This window comes from Oncorhynchus mykiss, chromosome 21 (genome assembly GCF_057628025.1).
Source record: "Oncorhynchus mykiss isolate SJ-2025 chromosome 21, ASM5762802v1, whole genome shotgun sequence".
In the NCBI taxonomy this organism is placed as follows: domain Eukaryota; kingdom Metazoa; phylum Chordata; class Actinopteri; order Salmoniformes; family Salmonidae; genus Oncorhynchus; species Oncorhynchus mykiss.
In genome coordinates this window covers 19,067,914-19,090,177 of record NC_143042.1, presented here as the reverse complement: position 1 = coordinate 19,090,177, position 22,264 = coordinate 19,067,914, and the positions used below count along the sequence as shown (strand labels likewise).

The window sequence follows — 22,264 nt, the reverse complement described above, 5'->3', positions numbered from 1 at the left end:
TATACAGTTGACGTCGGAAGTTTACATACACGTTAGCCAAACACATTTAATCTCAGTTTTTCACAAGTCCTGACATTAATCCTAGTAAAAATTCCCTGTCTTAGATCAGTTAGGATCACCACTTTATTTTAAGAATGTGAAATGTCAGAATAATGGTAGAGAGAATTATTTATTTCAGCTTTTATTTCTTTCATCACATTCCCAGTGGGTCAGAAGTTTACATACACTCAATTAGTATTTGGTAGCATTGCCTTTAAATTGTTTAACTTGGGGCAAATGTTTCCACAAGCTTCCCACAATAAGTTGGGTGAATGTTGGCCCCTCCTGACAGAGCTGGTGTAACTGAGTCAGGTTTGTAGGCTTCCTTGCTCGCACACACTTTTTCAGTTCTGCCCACAAATTTTCTATAGGATTGAGGTCAGGGCTTTGTGATTGCCACTCCAATACCTTGACTTTGTTGTCCTTAAGCCATTTTGCCACAACTTCGGAAGTATGCTTGGGGTCATTGTCCATTTGGAAGACCCATTTGCGACCAAGCTTGAACTTCCTGACTGATGTCTTGAGATGTTGCTTCAATATATCCATATAATGTTCCTACAGTGGGGCAAAAAAGTATTTAGTCAGCCACCAATTGTGCAAGTTCTCCCACTTAAAAAGATGAGAGGCCTGTAATTATCATCATAGGTACACTTCAACTATGACAGACAAAATGAGAAAAAAATCCAGAAAATCACATTGTAGGATTTTTAATGAATTTATTTGCAAATTATGGTGGAAAATAAGTATTTGGTCAATAACAAAAGTTTATCTCAATACTTTGTTATATACCCTTTGTTGGCAATGACAGAGGTCAAACGTTTTCTGTAAGTCTTCACAAGGTTTTCACACACTGTTGCTGGTATTTTGGCCCATTCCTCCATGCAGATCTCCTCTAGAGCAGTGATGTTTTGGGGCTGTTGCTGGGCAACACTGACTTTCAACTCCCTCCAAAGATTTTCTATGGGGTTGAGATCTGGAGACTGGCTAGGCCACTCCAGGACCTTGAAATGCTTCTTACGAAGCCACTCCTTCATTGCCCGGGTGGTGTGTTTGGGATCATTGTCATGCTGAAAGACCCAGCCACGTTTCATCTTCAATGCCCTTGCTGATGGAAGGAGGTTTTCACTCAAAATCTCACGATTCATGGCCCCATTCATTCTTTCCTTTACACAGATCAGTCGTCCTGGTCCCTTTGCAGAAAAACAGCCCCAAAGCATGATGTTTCCACCCCAATGCTTCACAGTAGGTATGGTGTTCTTTGGATGCAACTCAGCATTGTTTGTCCTCCAAACACGACGAGTTGAGTTTTTACCAAAAAGTTATATTTTGGTTTCATCTGACCATATGACATTCTCCCAATCTTCTTCTGGATCATCCAAATGCTCTCTAGCAAACTTCATACGGGCCTGGACATGTACTGGCTTAAGTAGGGGACATGTCTGGCACTGCAGGATTTGAGTCCCTGGCGGCGTAGTGTGTTACTGATGGTAGGCTTTGTTACTTTGGTCCCAGCTCTCTGCAGGTCATTCACTAGGTCCCCCCGTGTGGTTCTGGGATTTTTGCTCACCGTTCTTGTGATCATTTTGACCCCACGGGGTGAGATCTTGCGTGGAGCCCCAGATCGAGGGAGATTATCAGTGGTCTTGTATGTCTTCCATTTCCTAATATTTGCTCCCACAGTTGATTTCTTCTGGAAAGCATGGCCAGCCGTAGAAAAATGCTTATTGAAATTCTCAATTATGGTGGATTTATCAGTGGTGACAGTGTTTCCTATCTTCAGTGCAGTGGGCAACTGGGAGGAGGTATTCTTATTCTCCATGGACTTTACAGTGTCCCAGAACTTTTTTGAGTTAGTGTTGCAGGAAGCAAATTTCTGCTTGAAAAAGCTAGCCTTGGCTTTTCTAACTGCCTGTGTATAATGGTTTCTAGCTTCCCTGAACAGCTGCACATCACGGGGGCTGTTCGATGCTAATGCAGAACGCCATAGGATGTTTTTGTGTTGGTTAAGGGCAGTCAGGTCTGGGGAGAACCAAGGGCTATATCTGTTCCTGGTTCTACATTTCTTGAATGGGGCATGTTTATTTAAGATGGTTAGGAAGGCATTTAAAAAAAATATCCAGGCATCCTCTACTGACGGGATGAGATCAATATCCTTCCAGGATACCCCGGCCAGGTCGATTAGAAAGGCCTGCTCGCTGAAGTGTTTCAGGGAGCGTTTTACAGTGATGAGTGGAGGTCGTTTGACCGCTGACCCATTACGGATGCAGGCAATGAGGCAGTGATCGCTGAGATCTTGGTTGAAAACAGCAGAGGTGTATTTAGAGGGCAAGTTGGTTAGGATGATATCTATGAGGGTGCCCGTGTTTAAGGCTTTGGGGAGGTACCTGGTAGGTTCATTGATAATTTGTGTGAGGTTTGTACAGATGAACGTGATACCTTCGGGCGTTTGGAAATTGCGCCCAAGGATGAACCAGGCTTGTGGAGGTCTACAATTTATTTTCTGAGGTCTTGGCTGATTTCTTTTGATTTTCCCATGATGTCAAGCAAAGAGGCACTGAGTTTGAAGGTAGGCCTTGAAATACATCCACAGGTACACCTCCAATTGACTCAAATTAAGTCAATTAGCCTATCAGAAGCTTCTAAAGCCATGACATAATTTTCTGGAATTTTCCAAGCTGTTTAAAGGCACAGCCAACTTAGTTTATATAAAATTCTGACCCACTGGAATTGTGATACAGTGAGTTATAAGTGAAATTGTCACGTTCTGACCTTAGTTCTTTTGTTATGTCTTTGTTTTAGAATGGTCAAGGCGTGAGTTGGGTGGGTTGTCGATGTTTGTTTTTCTATGAGTTGGTATTTCTGTGTTTGACCTGGTATGGTTCTCAATCAGAGGCAGCTGTCAATCATTGTCCCTGATTGAGAACCATACTTAGGCATCCTATTTTCACCCTTGATTTGTGGGTAATTATTTTCTGTGTCTGTGTGTTCCACACGGAACTGTTTCGTTTTTTTGTTATTTCACGTTGTTATTTTGTATTTTTCTGTGTTCTATTAAAAGTATCATGAACACTTACCACCCTGCGCATTGGTCCTCCGATCCTTCCCACTACTCCTCATCAGAGGAGGAAGAAGACCGTTATAGAAATAATCTTTCTTTAAACAATTGTTGGCAAAATTACTTGTGTCATGCACAAAGTAGATGTCCTAACCGACTTGCCAAAACTACAGTTTATCAACAAGAAATTTGTGGAGTGGTTGAAAAACTAGTTTTAATTACTCCAACCTAAGTGTATGTAAACTTCTGACTTCAACTGTACATTTAATATATAACTGAGAGAAGAATAGTAAGTGAAAAGCCATAAACAGCAGGGATAATCCAGGGAGGAAAACCTGTTTGTTGTATATTACAATGCATATTATATACTGAACACAAATATAAACGCAACATGCAACAATTTCAAAGATATGAATGAGTTACAGTTCATATAAAAAAATCAGTCAATTTAAATAAATTCAGTAGGCCTTACAGATATGCATCTGTTGGTCACAGATACCTTTAAAGCAAAGGGTAGGGGTGTGGATCAGAAAACCAGTCAGTATCTGGTGTGACCACCATTAGCCTCATGTGGCGCGACACATCTCCTTGGCATAGAGTTGATCAGTCTGTTGATTGTGGCCTGTGGAATGTTGTCCCACTCCTCTTCAAGGCTGTTCGGATTTGCTGTATATTGGGGGGAACTGGAACACGCTGTCGTACAGGTCGCTTCAGAGCATCCCAAACATGCTCAATGGGTGACATGTCTGGTGAGTATGCAGGTCATGGAAGAACTGGGACATTTTCAGCTTCCAGGAATTGTGTAGAGATCCGTGCAACATGGGGCCATGCATTATCATGCTGAAACATGAGGTGATGGCGGTGGATCTCATCACGGTATCTCTGTGCATTCAAATGGGAAGCAGCTTATTGTAGAGAAATTAACATTCAATTCTCTGGCAACAGCTCTGGTGGACATTCTTGCAGTCAGCATGCCAAATGCACGCACCCTCAAAACTTGTGTGACCAAACTGCACATTTGAGAGTGGTGTTTTATTGTCCCCAGCGCAAGGTGCACTTGTGTAATGATCAGGCTCTTTAATCAGCGTCTTGATATGCCACGCCTTTCAGGTGGATTACTTTGGCAAAGGAGAAATGCTCACTAACATAAATATAAACAAATTTGTACACTAAATTTGCGAGAAAAATGTTTTTTTGTCTGTATGGAAAATGTATGGGATTTTTTATTTAAGCTCTTGAAACATGGGACCAACACTTTACATGTGTTTAGATTTTTCTAAAATATTTTATGAGATTGGAGAACACATTGGGAGGGATATTAGACTGTTCCTACATACAGGATATTTCCCAGTATCCTTTGTTTGCGCTTATGGACCACTCCATTCAATTCAAACCACAGGTTTTCAATGGGGTCAAAGTCCAGAGACTGAGATGATAAAAATGATTGAACATATCTATATTGCTTAGCCTTATGTGTTTTGAGATGGCAGCTGTAGCATAAGATGACACATTTTATATAACTGCATCACGCCGACGGGATGTTCTGTTATTCGCATGTCGCTCTTATAACCAGCCTGTCTATTTATTGGCTGCCTACCAATGGCTCATAATAACTACAAAGGTTAATCAATGACGTTATTTCACAGTATTTACTGCATGATCACATGTTAAAATAGCTTGTATTATATAATCTATTCGACCACCATTATTGTTATGATTATTATGCCTGTTATTATTATATGATTAGGCCTTTGCTTGTGGAGTAATTGGTAGCCTAATATAAATGCAAGCCTTCAGTTCACCTAGCGACAGACTACCGTCTTGCTGCAGGTAAAATGAGCTCCTGTGCTGTTGCTGAGCAGAGCAGGGAATTCCACCCTCACAGACAATACCTATTCCTATCCTCATTCAATTTACGTTAGCAAATCTCAATGTTCTTTCCAACAACCCCATCTCTCCCTGCTCCCCATCCCATTATGTTACCAATTATAATTTTTAAATAACTAACCCTGTTACTCTCTCATTGTCTGAATACACTACCCGAGTGTGAATGTTTTAATAAGCTTAGGCTTATATGTAGTTGATTACATCCCATGTAAAGTTGTCATCTATATAAAGTTGTTTACAATGTCCTCCCAGGGCTCCGGTAAAGATGTATCCACCAGTAGTGGCATGGAAGACAGCATCCACAGCTTCAAGGTAACATTCTATGAGCATTATTCCTCGTTCATTTCAAGTGTGTGCAAAGGCATGTGGTACAGCAATGGTATTTTAATGTGGAACAGTTCAGATATTGCACATATTGCATAGTACACTGCTACATTAGTGAATTTATATTGCATGTAAAACTGCAATCACAAGACATTTGAAGCTTGTCAGTGTATGGCTAACTGGAGACGCCATTCCCTCCAACTGCCCATTTCAGTGTGGGGAATCAGATGAATCACTTGCCTTCAGCGAGGAGCCCAGCTGCACCATCTTGATGTTTCCTGGATATGATTCTGATATTCATAAAACCTCCTCTGGTTGTCAATCAAAAGGTCCAGGTCACACCAACAGCATGGTCACCTGCCCCCACAAACATGGCTCTCCTAATGCCTCTCAGTCCGTTAGATCAACAACAACAAAAACACATCCCCCTACAAAAACAACAATACGTCCGCCTCAGCAAAACAGAGTCAAAGAAATCCACCTGAGATCCTGAGATGTTCGACTTATAGATCCATGGGGGTTAACTCCTTCTGGGGCCCCTCGTTTGGCTTGTGCTCCCCAGACCCCTGTGCTAACCACATACTCAATGTTGTGGCCCTTTGTGGCCCTCAGAGAGGTATAGAGAAAGAGAAGGATGAGGGCCCTGGTCTATCTAGGAGGTCCTGTGTCGTCTCCGTAGAGAATCCACTTTCCCAGATAAAGCTAAGCACCACCTGTCAATCAGGCTGTGACCTGTGATCTGCCGCAGGCTTTTAGCTCTGATTTACTCTGCTCTCTAACGTTGCACAAGGAGGAGACAGCCAGGCAGGCGGCAGTCGCAGGTGGTGATTTGGTGATTAGGAGAAAGAGAGGGGGAGAGACAGGGGTGAGAGCGAGAACGAGAATGAGAACGAGAAAGAGAGAGAGTTGTCATGGGCTGTGCAGGACCGTTTTAAGATGAAGACATTCACAGCTGGATTAAGCCTGTTATTAATTCATCAATGTCTGAGAAAATGGCCTCATGGATGCTACATCCTCATAATTGCATCAGGTCTGTAGTCTTGAACGACAAGCACCTCTGTAGTACTGTATCTGAGCCTAGCTTGTGTACGCTATAGACCCCTGTGTTGTTACTGTACACACGTGTAGGAATCTGACTCCTGTTTTGTGACCCACCTGAGCTGGATGTAGAGTATTTATAGTTTGGTAATCCCTGACCAATGGAGCGTGTGATGTTACGCTGAACATGGATTACTTGAAACTCATTCACCTTACACATCTAAGTCGTTGTCAAGCTCGTCTGAATGAATGGACCAAGGCGCAGCGTCCTTAGAGTTCTACATGTTTAATAAATATGCACCTCACCAAAAACAATACAGAAGGAAACCATACGTGACATTCTGGGCTGCTCACAGGCAGCTACACAAAAACAGAAGATCCCACCACAAACGGACCAAGCAGCGTGGCCAGGAGGAGCAGACATCTTGGACATGGGAGGATATCTTGGACGGTAAGGGATCCTGGAAGTGGGAGCAGATCCTGGCCGGAAAGGATCGCCTTCCATGGGAGCAGACGGAGGCAGCGAGGGAGGAACAACGACGACACCGGGGTTCGCGACCACGACGGAAGCCCGAGAGGCAGCCAGGGTTTGGCGGAGGTGGTTGGCGGAGCCAGGGTTTGAACCAGAGTCAACTCCCCGTACTCACCGATACGCACTGTGTCTCCAGTGCGCATCCACAGCCCGGTGCGTTCTGAGCCAGCTCCCCGCACTTGTTGTGCGAAAGTGGACATCTGTCCAGGACAGGTGGTGCCGGCTCAGCGCGCCTGGTCTCCAGTGTTCCTCCTCGGTCCAGGATATCCTCCGCCGGCCATACGTACTGTGTCTCCAGTGCTCCTTCACAGCCCAGTGCATCCTGTGCTAGCTCCCTGCACTTGCCATGCGAGGGTGGTAATTTGTTCAGGACGTGTTGTGCCAGCTCTACACTCCAGACCTCCAATGCTCCTCCACGGTCCAGTACATCCTGTGCCAGCTCCATGCACCCGCCTCCAGTGCGTTTCTCCAGCCTGGTACGTCCTGTGCCAGCTCCACGCACATAGCCTCCAGTGATGATCCATGGCCCGGAGCCTCCAGTGATGATCTATGGCCCAGAGCCTCCAGTGATGATCCATGGCCCAGAGCTTCCAGTGATGATCCATGGCACGGAGTCTCCAGCGAGGGTGCCCAGTCCGGAGTCTCCAGGGAGGGTGCCCAGTCCAGAGCCTCCAGGGAGGGTGCCCAGTCCGGAGCCTCCAGCGAGGGTTCCCAGTCCGGAGCCTCCAGCGACGGTTCCAAGTCCGGTGCCTTCAGCGACAGTTCCCAGTCCGGAGCCTCCAGCGAGGGTTCCCAGTCCGGAGCCTCCAGCGAGGGTTCCAAGTCCGGAGCCTTCAGCGACAGTTCCCAGTCCGGAGCCTCCAACGACGATCTACGGTCCGGAGTCCCCGGCGCCGACCTACGGTCCGGAGTCCCCGGCAATGATCCACGGTTCGATTCCTCCGCCGATGATTCACGGCCCGGAGCTTCCGGCAACGATCCCCACACCAGAGGCGCCACTGAAGTTGGCGGAGCCATGAGCGGAGCGGGGTCTGCGTCCCGCACCGGAGCCGCCACCAAGGGTAGATGCCCACCCAGACCCTCCCCTATAGGTTCAGGTTTGTGGCCGGAGTCCGCACCTTTGGGGGGGGGGGGGTTAGGTCAGGGTGTAACTAGGGTGGGCAATCTATGTTTTCTATTTCTTTATTGGCCGGGTATGGTTCCCAATCAGAGGCAGTTGTCTATCGTTGTCTCTATTTGGGGATCATACTTAGGCAGCTTTTTCCCACCTGTAGTTTGTGGGATCTTGTTTTGGTACTGTGCTGTTTAGCCCTACTAAACTTTACATTTAGTTTGTATTTGTTGTTTTTTCAGTGTTCATTGAATAAAGTAAGATGTACGCCTACCATGCTGCACCTTGGTCTGTTCCTTCCATCGACAAGCGTAACAGTCGTGCTCTCTTGTGCTATTACATTAGTTAACAGAGTTATCAGGATCTCTGTAAATGTGCCTATCTCAGATTCTTCACAGCAGGTCAGAAGTGATTTGTCATGCAATGCACTTCTTAAAAGATGTGTGAATTCTGAACTAATGAGAAGATATAGTCACTAGAAAATGTACCTTATTTTATCCAATTTTATCACACTGAAGTTTTAAAATATCAATGTATCAGATTCATGGCTGGGTAAGTAAATGGCGATATTAGGCCAAACATTGGTAACCAAAGCTGTAGTCAGTGACGTGTGACTGTGAGAAAGAGAGAGAGTAATCTGACAGTGCTCTCTCAGACTGTTGGCCAGCACTACCCCTCTGTAATCTGAGATTACACAATGCTGCAACAGGTCTGCATTTACGCGGGCAGCCCAATTCTAATCTTTTGTCCTCTATTTGGTCTTTTGACCAATCTCTTTTTCAGAGCTGATTGGTCAAAAGACCAATTAGTGAGAGAAAAAAATCTGAATTGGGCTGCCTGTGTAAATAAATGCAGCCCAGGAAGGGTAGATCTGAGACAGGCCTAATCCAGACAGGCACTGAGAAGTTCCTAGAAGTTAAAAGCCTGGAGTGTCCTCTACTGGCCAGCAGGAGAATTGCAGAACTCTGAAGCACCTGATGAGACACAGTGCATTTGGAAAGTATTCAGACCCCTTGACTTTTTCCACATTTTGTAACGTTACAGCTCTATTCTAAAATCAATTAAATAGTTTTTCCCCCTCATCAATTCACACACAATACCCCATAATGACAAAATAAAAACAGGTTTTTAGACATTTTTGCTAATTTATAAAAAAAATACAAAACTGAAATAGGGAAAGGGAAAAGGCATCAGTTGAAGGCATTCAGTTGTACAACTGACAAGGTATCCCCCATACCTAGTCAGTTGTACAACTGAATGCCTTCAACTGAAATGTGTCTCACATTTACATAAGTAATCAGACCCTTTACTCAGTAATTTATTGAAGCACCTTTGGCAGCGATTACAGCCTTGAGTCTTCTTGGGTATGACGCTACAAGCTTGGCACACCTGGCTCTGTCCGGATATACTGTCCCCGTCCATACAGCCAGCTGGATGCTCAGTACATCGCGCAGACAGGAATACAGAACTCTCTGGGAGAAAGAAAGGCGGTGTTGTATGTTTCATGATTAACTACTCATGCTGTGATTGTGATAACGTACAGGAACTCAAGTCCTTTTGTTCACCTGATCTAGAATACCTCACAAATCAAATGCAGTCCGTATTACCTCCCAAGAGAATTCTCTTCGGTTATAGTCAGTCGTGTATATTCCCGCTCAAGCCGATACCACGAAGGCCCTCAAGGAACTACACTGGACTTTCTGCAAACTCGAAACCACATATCCTGAAGGTGAACTGCTCCCAAGGACTGTGGGTTCTCGTTCTCAGTGGCCGACGTGAGTAAGACATTTACCCTCGCAATTCTGCCAGACCAGACAATATCCTAGCCACGTCCTCAGAGCATGTGCAGACCAGCTGGCTGGAGTGTTTACGGACATATTCCATTTATCCCTGTCCCAGTCTGCTGTCCCCACTTGCTTCAAGATGTCCACCACTGCTCCTGTGTCCAAGAAAGCAAAGGTAACTGAACTAAATGAACATCGCCCCATAGCACTCACTTCTGTCATCATGAAGTGCTTTGAGAGGCTTAGTTAAGGATAATTTCACCTCCACCTTACCTGACTTCCTAGACCCACTATATATTTACATACCACCCTAATAGATCCACATATGATGTAATCGCCATTGCACTGCACACTGCCCTATCTCATCTGGAGAAGAGGAATACCTATGTAAGAATGCTGTTCATTGATTATAGCTCAGCCTTCAACACCATAGTACCCTCCAAGCTATTCATTAAGCTTGGGGCCCTGGGTGTAAACCCCGCCCTTTGCAACTGGGTCCTGGACTTCCTGACGGGCCGCCCCCCAGGTGGTGAAGGTAGGAAACAACACCTCTATTACACTGATCCTCAACACAGGGGCCCCACAAGGGTGCGTGCTCAGCCCCCTCCTGTACACCATGTTTAACCTTTACTGCATGGCCACGCACGCCTCCAACTAAATCATCAAGTTTGGAAAATAACCTCAACGTTAACAAAATGAAAGAACTGATCAACAGAGAGAGAACACACCTTTTCACATCTGCGGAACCGCGGTGGAGAAGGTGAAAAGCTTCAAGCTCCTCGGCGTACACATCACTGATAAAATGAAATGGTCCACCCACACAGACAGTGTAGTAAAGAAGGCTCAACAGCTAAATTCATCTTGGCCCCTAAGAACCTCACAAACTTTTACAGATATACAATTGAGAGCATCCTGTCAGGCTGTATCACTGCCTGGTACGGCAACTGTACAATGCCCTTAACCGCAGGGCTCTCCAGAGGGTGGTGCAGTCTGCCCAACGCATCACCGGGGCACACTACCTGCCCTCCAGGAAACCTACAGCACCCGATGTCACAGGAAGGACAAAAAGATCATCAAGGACATCAACCACCCGAGCCACGGCCTGTTCACTCTGCTATCATCCAGAAGGTGAGGTCAGTACAGGTGCATCAAAGCAGGGACCGAGAGACTGAAAAACAGCTTCTATCTCAAGGCCATCGGACTGTTAAATAGCCATTACTAGCCGGCTACCACCCGGTTACTCAACCCTGCAACCTAGAGGCTGCTTCCCTATGAACATAGACATGGAATCACTGGTCACTTTTAAACATGTTTACATATTGTTTTACTCATTTCATATGTATGTACTGTACTCTACTGTATTTTAGTCCATGCCACTCAGACATTGCTCATCCTAATACTTATATGTTTCTTAATTCCATTATTTTACTTTGAGATGTGTGTGTACTGTTGTCAATTGTTAGATACTACTGCACTGTTGGAGCTAGGAACACAAGCATTTTGCTACACCTGCAAAAACATCTGCTTAAAATGTGTATGTGACCAACAAAATTTGATTTGATTTGGGGAGTTACTCCCATTCTTCTCTGCAGATCCTCTCAAGCTCTGTCAGGTTCGATGTGGAGCGGCGCTGCACAGCTATTTTCAGGTCTATCCAGAGATGTTAGATCAGGTTCAAGTCCAGGCTCTGGCTAGGCCACTCAAGGACATTCAGAGACTTGTCCTGAAGCCACTCCTGCGTTGTCTTGGCTGTGTGCTTAGGGTCGTTGTCCTATTGGAAGGTGAACCTTCAACACCGGTCTGAGATCCTGAGTGCTCTGAGGCAGGTTTTCATCAAGGATCTCTATGGACTTTGCTCCATTCATCTTTCCCTCGATCCTGACTTGTCTTCCAGTACCTGCCGCTGAAAAACATCCCCACAGCATGATACTGTCACCACCATGCTTCACCGTAGGGATGGTGCCTGGTTTCCTCCAGACATGACACTTGGCATTCAGGCAAAAGAGTTCATCAGACCAGAGAATCTTGTTTTAGGTGCCTTTTGGCAAACTCCAAGCGGGCTGTCATGTGCCTTTTACTGAGGAGTGACTTCCATCTGGCCACGCTACCATAAAGGCCTGATTGGTGGAGGACTGCAAAGATGGTTGTCCTTCTGGAAGGTTCTCCCATCTCCACAGCGGAACTTTGGAGCGCTGTCAGAGTGACATTCAGGTTCTTGGTCACCTCCCTGACCAACGCCCTTCTCCCCAAATTGCTCAGTTTGGCCAGGGGGCCAGCTCTAGGAAAAGTATCAATGGTTCCAAACTTCTTCCCTTTAAGAATGATGGAGGCTGTGTTCTTGGGGACCTTCAATGCTGCAGAAGTGTTTTGGTACATACCTATACATTTTACAACAGTGTTTGTGGACAATGACATACAGTATATTACACCTAAAGCAGTGTGAATGAGTTTACATCTAAACCATGTCCTCTATATCCTCCCCCCCAGGCAGCTGACCTGGTCATTGAGCTGTCCCAGACCCACAAGGCCAAACCTGACCTGACCAATCTGGTGTTTGGAACTGTGTTCTCTGACCACATGTTGACCATAGAGTGGACCAACGCTGGAGGCTGGCAGAAACCTCACATCAAGCCCTTTGGTAACCTGTCTCTCCACCCGGCCCGCTCAGCCATGCTCTACGCTGTGCAGGTAGGAAACACCACCTTGTTAGGCCTTGTTAGAAAGTTAATGTATCTCACGCTCATGCTGTCCATTCTTGCTGATAGTAATGAAGACTAACAGTGGAAATATGTTGGTAGATTTATTACATACATTTAATTTTAAAAAAATATTTATTTTGTACTAAAATAACTTAGGCAATCTATAAGTACATTAAATATGTTTAATAACATCAATTCATTCAAGGATATGACAAAGCAGCAGGAGACAAAGTTAAAGGTGCAAAATCAGGTGCCGGTTCTTTAAATTCTAGTGTTCGAAAATGAATGATGGCAGAAATATTAACAAAATGTGAGAAACAACCGTCAAAAGGTCTGAAAAGGTCTGAAAACTTCCCAAATGCAAGGCTTAAACAGGCACGTGTAGCTAATGTAACATACTTGGCACCAGTCTACCAATGAGCAATTCCAACACTGGTGAAAATGTACAGGTCAGCATCTACACTACAGGTATGTATAGGACCTTCCCCATGGTTGTCACATCTTACAGACCCAATTTCAGTGTTTTCAATCAGGAAACAGACTGTGCTGCTGAGATGCTGAGAGTTTGTGTTGAGAGCTTAAGATGAATGTACTACACTTTAATTGTAGCTAGGACAAGAATAGGCACAGCTAGGATAGTTGAAGGACAGTGGGTTGGACATAAATGGCCAACACATGTACACTCATTTGTACTGAAACTTACACACACACACACACACACACACATAGGTTCAGGAAGCAAATTTCCCATTCTGGACCTCATTCATTATGTTTACATTTACATTTTTGTATATTCACTCTGTTCAGAGAATGACTAGACGTCAGTGGTTCTCTCCTGTCTGCCAGTCTTAACCCCTGTCTCTTTCCTCTCCTCTGATCTCTGGTCAGTTGTTTGAGGGTATGAAGGCATACCGAGGTGCTGATGACAAAGTCCGTCTCTTCAGACCCATGCTTAACATGAACCATATGGCGAAGTCTGCAGAGGGCCTGCCTGCCGGTAAGAACACATACAGGCTGTGGTACTGAACAAACATCCCTGTTAGTGAGTATTTCTCCCTTGCCAAGGTAATCCATCCATCTGACAGGTGTAGCATATCAAGAAGCTGATTAAACAACATGATCATTACGCAGGTGCACCTTGTGCTGGGGACAATACAAGCCCACTCACATTACCACATATGTATCAGATTTTGACGGAGTGTGTAATTGGAGCTGTTGCCAGATAATTTAATGTAAATTTTTTCTACCATAAGCCGCCTCCAATGTTGTTTTAGAGAATTTGGCAGTACGTCCAACCTCACTCACAACCGCAGACCACGTGTATGGTGTCATGTGGGCGAGCGGTTTGCTGACGTCAACATTGTGAACAGAGGGCCCCATGGTTGCGGTGGGTTTATGGTTTGGGCAGGCATACTGTAAACTATGGACAACGAACACAATGGCATTTTATCGATGGCAATTTGAATACACAGAGATACCGTGATGAGAACCTGAGGCCCATTGTCGTGCCATTCATCTGCCGCAAACACCTCATGTTTCAGCATGATAATACACAGCCCCATGTCGCAAGGATCTGTACACAATTCCTGGAAGCTGAAAATGTTCCAGTTCTTCCATGGCCCGCATACTCACCAGACATGTCACCCATTGAGCATGTTTGGGATGCTATGGATTGATGTGTACGACAATGTGATCCAGTGTCCACCAATATCCAGCAACTTCACACAGCCATTGAAGAGGAGGGGGACAACATTCCACATTCCACAGGCCACAATCAACAGCCTGATATGCGCTGCATGAGGCAAATGGTGGTCACACCAGATACTGACAAGTTTTCTGATCCACGCCCCCTACCTTTTCTTTAAGGTATCTGTGACCAACAGATGCATATCTGTATTCCCGGTCATGTGAAATCCACAGAATGGGGCCCAATGATTTTTTTTTCAAATGACTGATTTCCTTATATGAACTGTGACTCAGTAAAATCTTTGACATTTTTGCATGTTGCGTTTATGTTTGTGTTCGGTGTAGATACAGTGTCTAGTATCTAAAGTATGTCATGTACAGTACAGTACAAGACTGGAACAATGTTCCCCAGAACATCAACATAATTGTTTTCCTACTAGCACTGACTTTGCAGATAACTTTTTAATTGAGAAAAATGTACTTACGACAACTGCGATATGTGGCTGTCTCACTAAGCTATCTTAAGATGAATGCACTAACTTTAAGTCACTCTGGATAAGAGAGTCTGCTGCAGTCACTGAAGGTTATGTTTGTTCATATTTTTGTCCCATTTCTCCTTTCCTGGCTCAATCTTTCATTGGTCATCTCCCCCCTCTCTCCTCCAAGCGTTTGACAGGGCAGAGTTGGTAGAGTGTATCAGGAGGCTGGTACAGGTGTATCTGGAGTGGGTACCCCAGTCGGACTCTGCCAGTCTCTACATCCGACCCAACTCCCTGGGTACTGAGGTGAGGAGATGACCAACCAACCACTCTCTGTCTCCTTCTGTGAGGGCCTGTCTCATTCACTCTCATATGTTGTAACAGGGCTCTCCCTCTATTTAGCTTCCCCTGTACTTGTTGGTGAAGTAGCAATAATTTATTTGTGAATAGTTCAAGAGTATGTCAACTATTGACATGTGTGTACGTGTGTGTGTGTGTGGCTTGTGTCCCTTCCTAGCGGTCTCTAGGAGTGAAGAAGCCGTCCCGTGCTCTACTTTATGTGATCCTGAGTCCTGTTGGTCCCTTCTTCAGTACAGGAGCTAAACCTGTCTCTCTCTGGGCCGACTCCAAAATACATCAGAGCCTGGAGAGGAGGGACTGGAGACTGTAAGATGGGAGGGTAAGAGGAGGGACTGGAGACTGTAAGATGGGAGGGTAGAGGAGGGACTGGAGACTGTAAGATGGGAGGGTTAGAGGAGGGACGGGAGACTGTAAGATGGGAGGGTTAGAGGAGGGACTGGAGACTGTAAGATGGGAGGGTAGAGGAGGGACTGGAGACTGTAAGATGGGAGGGTTAGAGGAGGGACTGGAGACTGAAAGATGGGAGGGTTAGAGGAGGGACTGGAGACTGTAAGATGGGAGGGTTAGAGGAGGGACTGGAGACTGTAAGATGGGAGGGTAGAGGAGGGACTGGAGACTGTAAGATGGGAGGGTAGAGGAGGGACTGGAGACTGTAAGATGGGAGGGTTAGAGGAGGGACTGGAGACTGAAAGATGGGAGGGTTAGAGGAGGGACTGGAGACTGAAAGATGGGAGGGTTAGAGGAGGGACTGGAGACTGTAAGATGGGAGGGTTAGAGGAGGGACTGGAGACTGTAAGATGGGAGGGTTAGAGGAGGGACTGGAGACTGTAAGATGGGAGGGTAGAGGAGGGACTGGAGACTGTAAGATGGGAGGGTTAGAGGAGGGACGGGAGACTGTAAGATGGGAGGGTTAGAGGAGGGACTGGAGACTGTAAGATGGGAGGGTTAGAGGAGGGACTGGAGACTGAAAGATGGGAGGGTTAGAGGAGGGACTGGAGACTGTAAGATGGGAGGGTTAGAGGAGGGACTGGAGACTGTAAGATGGGAGGGTTAGAGGAGGGACTGGAGACTGTAAAATATCCAACATATCACAAGTTAGGATTGGAATTGGTTACTGTACCCTTTGAGTAAAGGAAGAACAGACATGGTAGTATTCTTTTGAGATGCAGTAAAAATGCTTGATTTGCAACATGTTCTACTAATTTGTCCTGACCCTAATATCCCTACCCTGCCAACACTACTAATACAGCTTTACACCAGATTCAACTCTAAAGAGCTTTGGATTTCATTGTGGCACGATTTATGTACAGTACACAATAAGATCACACGCTTGGTTACTCTAACGAACGGAACAGTGTCAAATCATTTTGGATTACGACACATGGAATTTAAATGTAAACGGACAACTCTCGTTTGTGGATTAAAATGAACATGAACATGGTGGTTTGTTTACAGGAACTATGGAGCATCTATCTACGCCCAGCATGAAGCAGTGGATTATGGGTGCCAGCAGGTCCTCTGGCTGTACGGAGACGACCATCAAATCACAGAGGTCGGAACCATGAACATGTTCCTCTTCTGGAATAATGAGAAAGGAGGTAATCATGATCCCTTTCAGTGTCATGGCCAATGAGATTAGAGATAATACCTTTGCTTTAATCGGGCTTTTGCAATTGGACAAGGCCAAAGGAAATATGGGTTGCGTTCCCATGTTCAGACATTCCATGCATCAACCAATGGTTGCATGCCACACAATTTCTAGAACATATGACGTGGTTAGCTGATACTTAAAATACCTATCCAGGCATTGAAAGATCTGGCATGCGTCAGCAATGTCTGAGCAGGGGAACACGACCATCCTCTTCTAGATCTGTTGATATGGACATAATGTTACTGAACAGGAAACGGATCTTTGTGTCTGATTGTACAACAGCGACATCTAGTGGTTAGAGTGTATATCACCGCAGCTGCAGTCTTACATAGCCAGTGCTGTTCTTCACCTCTTCACCTCATCTTTGTAAACTGGGTCAGATTGGATATTCCATTGACACTAAAAGATCTGTTAAATTCATTTGTTCATCCAATGTTTTTCTCTCCAGAGGAGGAGCTGGCAACGCCCCCTCTGGATGGAATAATCCTACCTGGGATCACGCGGCAGAGCATCCTGGAACTCACCAGGAAATGGGTATGAGAGAGAGAATTATATACAGTACATTCGGCATGTATTCAGACCCCTTGACCATATTTTGTTATGTTATAACCTTATTCAAAAATGGATTAAATAGTTTTTTCCCTCGTTAATCTACACACAGTACCCCATAATGACAAAGCAAAAACAGTTTTTTTGATTTTTTTTGCAAATTAGGGCTATCTTCTGTATACCACCCCTACCTTGTCACAGCACAACTGATTGGCTCAAATGCATTAAGAAGGAAAACAATTCCACAAATTAACTTTTAACAAGGCACACCTGTTAATTGAAATGCATTCCAGGTGATTATCTCATGAAGCTGGTTGAGAGAATGCCAAGAGTGTGCAAAGCTGTCATCAAGGCGAAGGTGGCTACTTTGAAGAATCTCAAATCTAAAATATGTTTTGATTTGTTTAACACTTTTTTGGTTACTACATGATTCCATATGTGTTATTTCATAGTGTTGATGTCTTCACTATTATTCTACAATGTAGAAAACAGTAAAAATAAAAAAAAACCTGGAATGAGTAGGTGTGTCCAAACTTTTGACTGGTACTGTATATAGAGAGGGTAAGAGGGGGGCAAGGACAATGTGTTCTCTAAGGGTAAGACATAAGATAGTTCAACAACAACACAGGGCACAAGCTAGGGGGCAACAGAAAGATAGAGGGTTGAACTTGCCATGGCACTCGGGGTTTAATTAAGGGAAAGATGGACTTGACACTCGCATGGACATACCACCAGGGGTGCTTCCATCTGCTACAGGGGCACAGGCACTATACCAGCGGCTATCACTGGCCATTAAACCAGTAGTCTGGTTGCCAGATCAGATACATGTATAGCATGACAAGGAATCTTGGAGGACTTGGCTAAAGCACAGGCAGATCTGGCAACTAAGATGAGCCCTGTTCTCCAGCCCTGTTCTTGGAGAGCTACCATCCTGTAAGCTTTCACTCCAACCCTAATCTAGCGCACCTTATTTGAATAGCTGGTTGATGAGCTGAATCAGGTTAGTTACAACTGGGGTTGTCCCTCTCTCCTCCTCCACCTCCCTCTCTCCTCTTCTAGGGGGAGTTTAAGGTGTGTGAGCGGTACCTGACCATGGCAGACCTGTGCTGTGCTCTGAAAGAGGGCCGTGTTAAGGAGATGTTTGGCTCTGTTACTGCATGTGTGGTCAGTCCTGTGGGACGCATACTCTACCAGGGAGAGGTACACAACCACAACTCACTACCCTTACAACATATGGATGAATGAATGGATGGATGAATGGATGGATGACTGAATGAATGGATGAATGATGCAATCAAGCAAGCGATCAAAACATTAGAATCAAGCACTTTCACGTTTAACACTTTGTCATAAACCGCTGAACAGCTACTCCAGAAAGTAGTATATTTAAATTGTGTGTGTCTCTCTCTAGAACCTACATATCCCCTGCCAGGAGGATTTCCCCCAGCTGGCCTCTAGACTGATGAAGGAGCTCAATGATGTACAGGTAAGGTGGTCACAGACATTAATTCAATGTCTATTCCACGTTGGTTCAACGTCATTTAATTCAACCAGAGTGTGCCCGGTGAGACACGTTTGACAGAGGTCGATTGTATTGTAACCTCCACTCGCGCTATCAATTTGGATCCTTTTCGGAGGCGCAGCTGGCTAAGAAGACGTTGTCGAGTCGGCGGTCACGTGTGTTTGCGAAGCAGTGGATCACTCGTTTGAGCCCAGCAAGTGGACAGGTACAGTGAAGGAAGCTATACTGTTAGGCAAGCACAGTGTCCTCTGTCACGCAATCAACCAAACAGGTACGTATGTATGCAGACACTCACAGCAGATGTGGCCTCTCCCACAGTAATGGTAACAGCTGGATGGACGTCAGGGCCTGCCAACTGTCTGACCTAGACTGATGTCATCCTCAGCACACAGACTATTCCATAGAGATACATACTAGATTCATCTCGATTCTGTCTCCTCTGTGTTAGTGTATCAGGGCCATTTTGTATTAGTAAAGTGTAGTGTGTATTCTGCCCTGTAGCTTGCCACATACTATCTGTATGTTCTACTCTCCATCGCCTAAGAGCTGTAAATGGATACCATCCCACTCCCCCTGCCTGCCTACCAGAATACCTTTCCTAGTGGGGGTGTTAAACTTAGTGGGTCATTCATTCACTCTAGATCTTTCTCAGTATCTCTCTCTGTCTGTCTGGCCGTCTCTCTGTTACGTCTGTGAGTTTGTGTTCCTCTCTGCCTCATATCATTTCACCCTGTCAGGGCTAGGTCAGGTGATTATCGTTTTCCCTCTAAATCTCCTCATCGCCACGGCTTTGTGTGAGAGCTTGTGTGTGTCTCCTCTGCCAAACCACTAGTGCTGTGTGTGTAGCTGTGTGTGTGTGTGGATCTGTGTGTGTGCGTGCCTGCCTTATCTGAGTGTATGTGTGGCCCTAGCGATAGCTTCTCTCCCCCTGTAGCTCATTGTGGCGCCGACACACAGCCAGACAGAGGAGATAGGAGGAGGTTCATGTAGTAATGGCTGGGCAGGGATGGGAGATAGAGCAGACACACAGTCCTGAAAGCTCTCATTAAGATGCCTGCTGTAATTACACAAACCTAATTATTGTCTCAGCCTTTGTGATCAAAGCCAAGATGCCGCAAATGACGCTGCTTGACCGAGAGAGAGAGAGAGAGAGAGAGAGAGAGAGAGAGAGAGAGAGAGGCGGGGAGGGGAGGGGAGAGGGAGAGGGAGAGACGGAGGAGCCTAAATGAACAATAACATCGACAAAATGCAGAAAAAACTCCAGTCTGATGTTAAATCTGTTGACATTTAATTTGGATGAGAAACAGAATGGTGTCCGCCTCCCCAAGAAGAAGACATTGGGCACAAACAAACGCGTTGTCTAAGACGAGGGGAGCGAGGGATGAGAAGAGGGATGAAAGATGGGTTTACTAACACGGCCCTCCGTTTCTCTTTCATGTTAATTAGAAATTGCATTTCTTTTGTTTCTCTTCGCGGGTGCTTATTTATTTTCACGACTCTGTCCATTACAACTAATTTGCAACATGAGACGTAAATAATTGGATTTGTCTCCGCGGTTGTCGCAGTTCAGGAACATTCTGTTTTGATTTGGTCGTTGTTTTGTGTGTGGCTGAGTTCGCAAGATTTCTTGGGATATTTGTTCTTTTCTGTTTTGTGTTTTCGGATGCGCCATTCACTGTGTTGTAGGCAAGGAGTTAAAACAGTTTGTGACTGCTACTGTAATTGTTGGCCTGTTGTTTTATGCCTGTTTGACCCCAGTTTAACCTTTGACCTTCTGATGATCTTTTCTCTCATTGGTCACAGTACGGCCCGACCCAGAGTGACTGGTCTGTCCTCGGGTAACCAAGACACAGCGGTGTGGGTATCTGAGACAAGCACACACAAACTGTATATGCATACAGTATACGCCAACATACATGCACACACACATGCACGCAAGCACACACACACACACACACACACACACACACACACACACACACACACACACACACACACACACACACACACACACACACACACACACACACACACACACACACACACACACACACACACACACACCAAATAACCAGCCGTTAGGGTAACATCTATATCAGTAAAATCTTGTGTGTGGGTAAACTCTTTTAAATGTGCAATAATCTTACTCAGATTGCAGTATACTGGATGTTCAGTTTGAAATCCCATAGGGTCAGTAGCAATATTATTCCACTCTAACTCTGCTCAAAATGTGCACGACCTCCACGTTCACACACCCTGCCCTGCACATCTCAATAGTCTGCCCTGGTGTGGCAGCCCTGCTAAAGTGTGAACTCTAAAATATTACCAGCAGAAGATTTAGAGGAGTAACGTTAGCAATGACCAGCAATTAATGTTACACCACTTTGACTCAACAGACCTTTAAAGGGGTCATGTGACATAGGCAGAGGTTATGTATTTCAGTACCGTTACATGCAAGTGTGTGTTTGAACCCGTGCCATGCGAAAACCTTCTTTTTGAGTATGGTATTTCTATTTTGAATAGAGCATTTTAGATTTGTATTTTGAACAAATATAACCGTTTTAAAGTGAGCTTAAATGGCGGACCAAGTTTCTCAAGGATAGCACTTTTAGTACTGCTACAAGAGAATGATGAATGACACTGGAAATAAGCCCTGATATATCAGAGTGAGAGAGATCCCTGACGTCTGAAGCTTGGAACCTAGAGTGGTAGAATGATACACCAACCGCTGGTATCGAAGAAAGCACAAGTCGAAGTAGCATTGCAAGTAGTCATATCATTCCACGCCAGTTGCTGTGCACGAACAAGTGTGTGGTGTTTCATGTCAAAATGTATGTTATATCTACAATCTGTTGATAGTGATATCTAATCAAACATAATACTCGTCATTTGTGTGGTGATGTACTATCTTGGACCAATGTCTGTCATTTACTGTAGACCTGTATTGCCATGATTGACAGATATCTCTGTACCTAGAAAGGGAAGATCTGTTTCTATATATACTTTGATGGAAGAGATATATTTATGTCCTCGATGCAATGCGTCGAGTGAGACAATATTGCCTGTTCTGTTGATCCAAATAATAAATATGCACCAAAACATTTGTGTCTACTGAGTCTACTGCATTATGTTCAGTACAGTGCGTGTGTGTTTGTGAGTGTGTACCCTTGTGTGTGTGGTTCCCCAGGGCAGGGCCCATGGTTCCTGGCTGAGCTGCCTCCCAGTGAAAATAGGGCTGTTTGGTGCTGGTTCCAGCCCTGTGCCCTGCGGCAGGCTGGTATAGAGCCCAGCACACACATCTTACCAACTAACCCCCTGGTACAGCTCTCAGCTCCCAAAGCCTTAGATACAGTACTTTACCCCTTGCACTGGAGTCCTTTTTAACTGGTTGTTGATCACATGCAGGACAGGAAACTGTAAAGAAATTCTCTAACGTGTGGTGGCTTGCAGGAGCATACTTCTCCTTTCCATCCTATTTCCTTCTCCCTCTTCTCCCTCTTCTCTTGACTCAGAGCATACTTCACCTTTCCATCCTATCTCCTTCTCCC

At 45.1% G+C, this 22,264-nt stretch overlaps 1 pseudogene across 1 annotated transcript; it reads left to right on the top strand.

Annotated features, from left to right (window-relative positions):
* Nucleotides 1-5,221: 5,221 nt before the first annotated feature.
* On the top strand, nucleotides 5,222-21,803 carry LOC110501047 (branched-chain-amino-acid aminotransferase, cytosolic-like; annotated as a pseudogene). The gene is made up of 10 exons (XR_016490429.1): nucleotides 5,222-5,293; nucleotides 12,258-12,458; nucleotides 13,358-13,466; nucleotides 14,822-14,940; nucleotides 15,152-15,313; nucleotides 16,450-16,592; nucleotides 17,094-17,179; nucleotides 18,254-18,394; nucleotides 18,606-18,680; nucleotides 20,520-21,803. The product of XR_016490429.1 is annotated as a branched-chain-amino-acid aminotransferase, cytosolic-like (transcript).
* The last annotated feature ends 461 nt before the right edge of the window (nucleotides 21,804-22,264 follow it).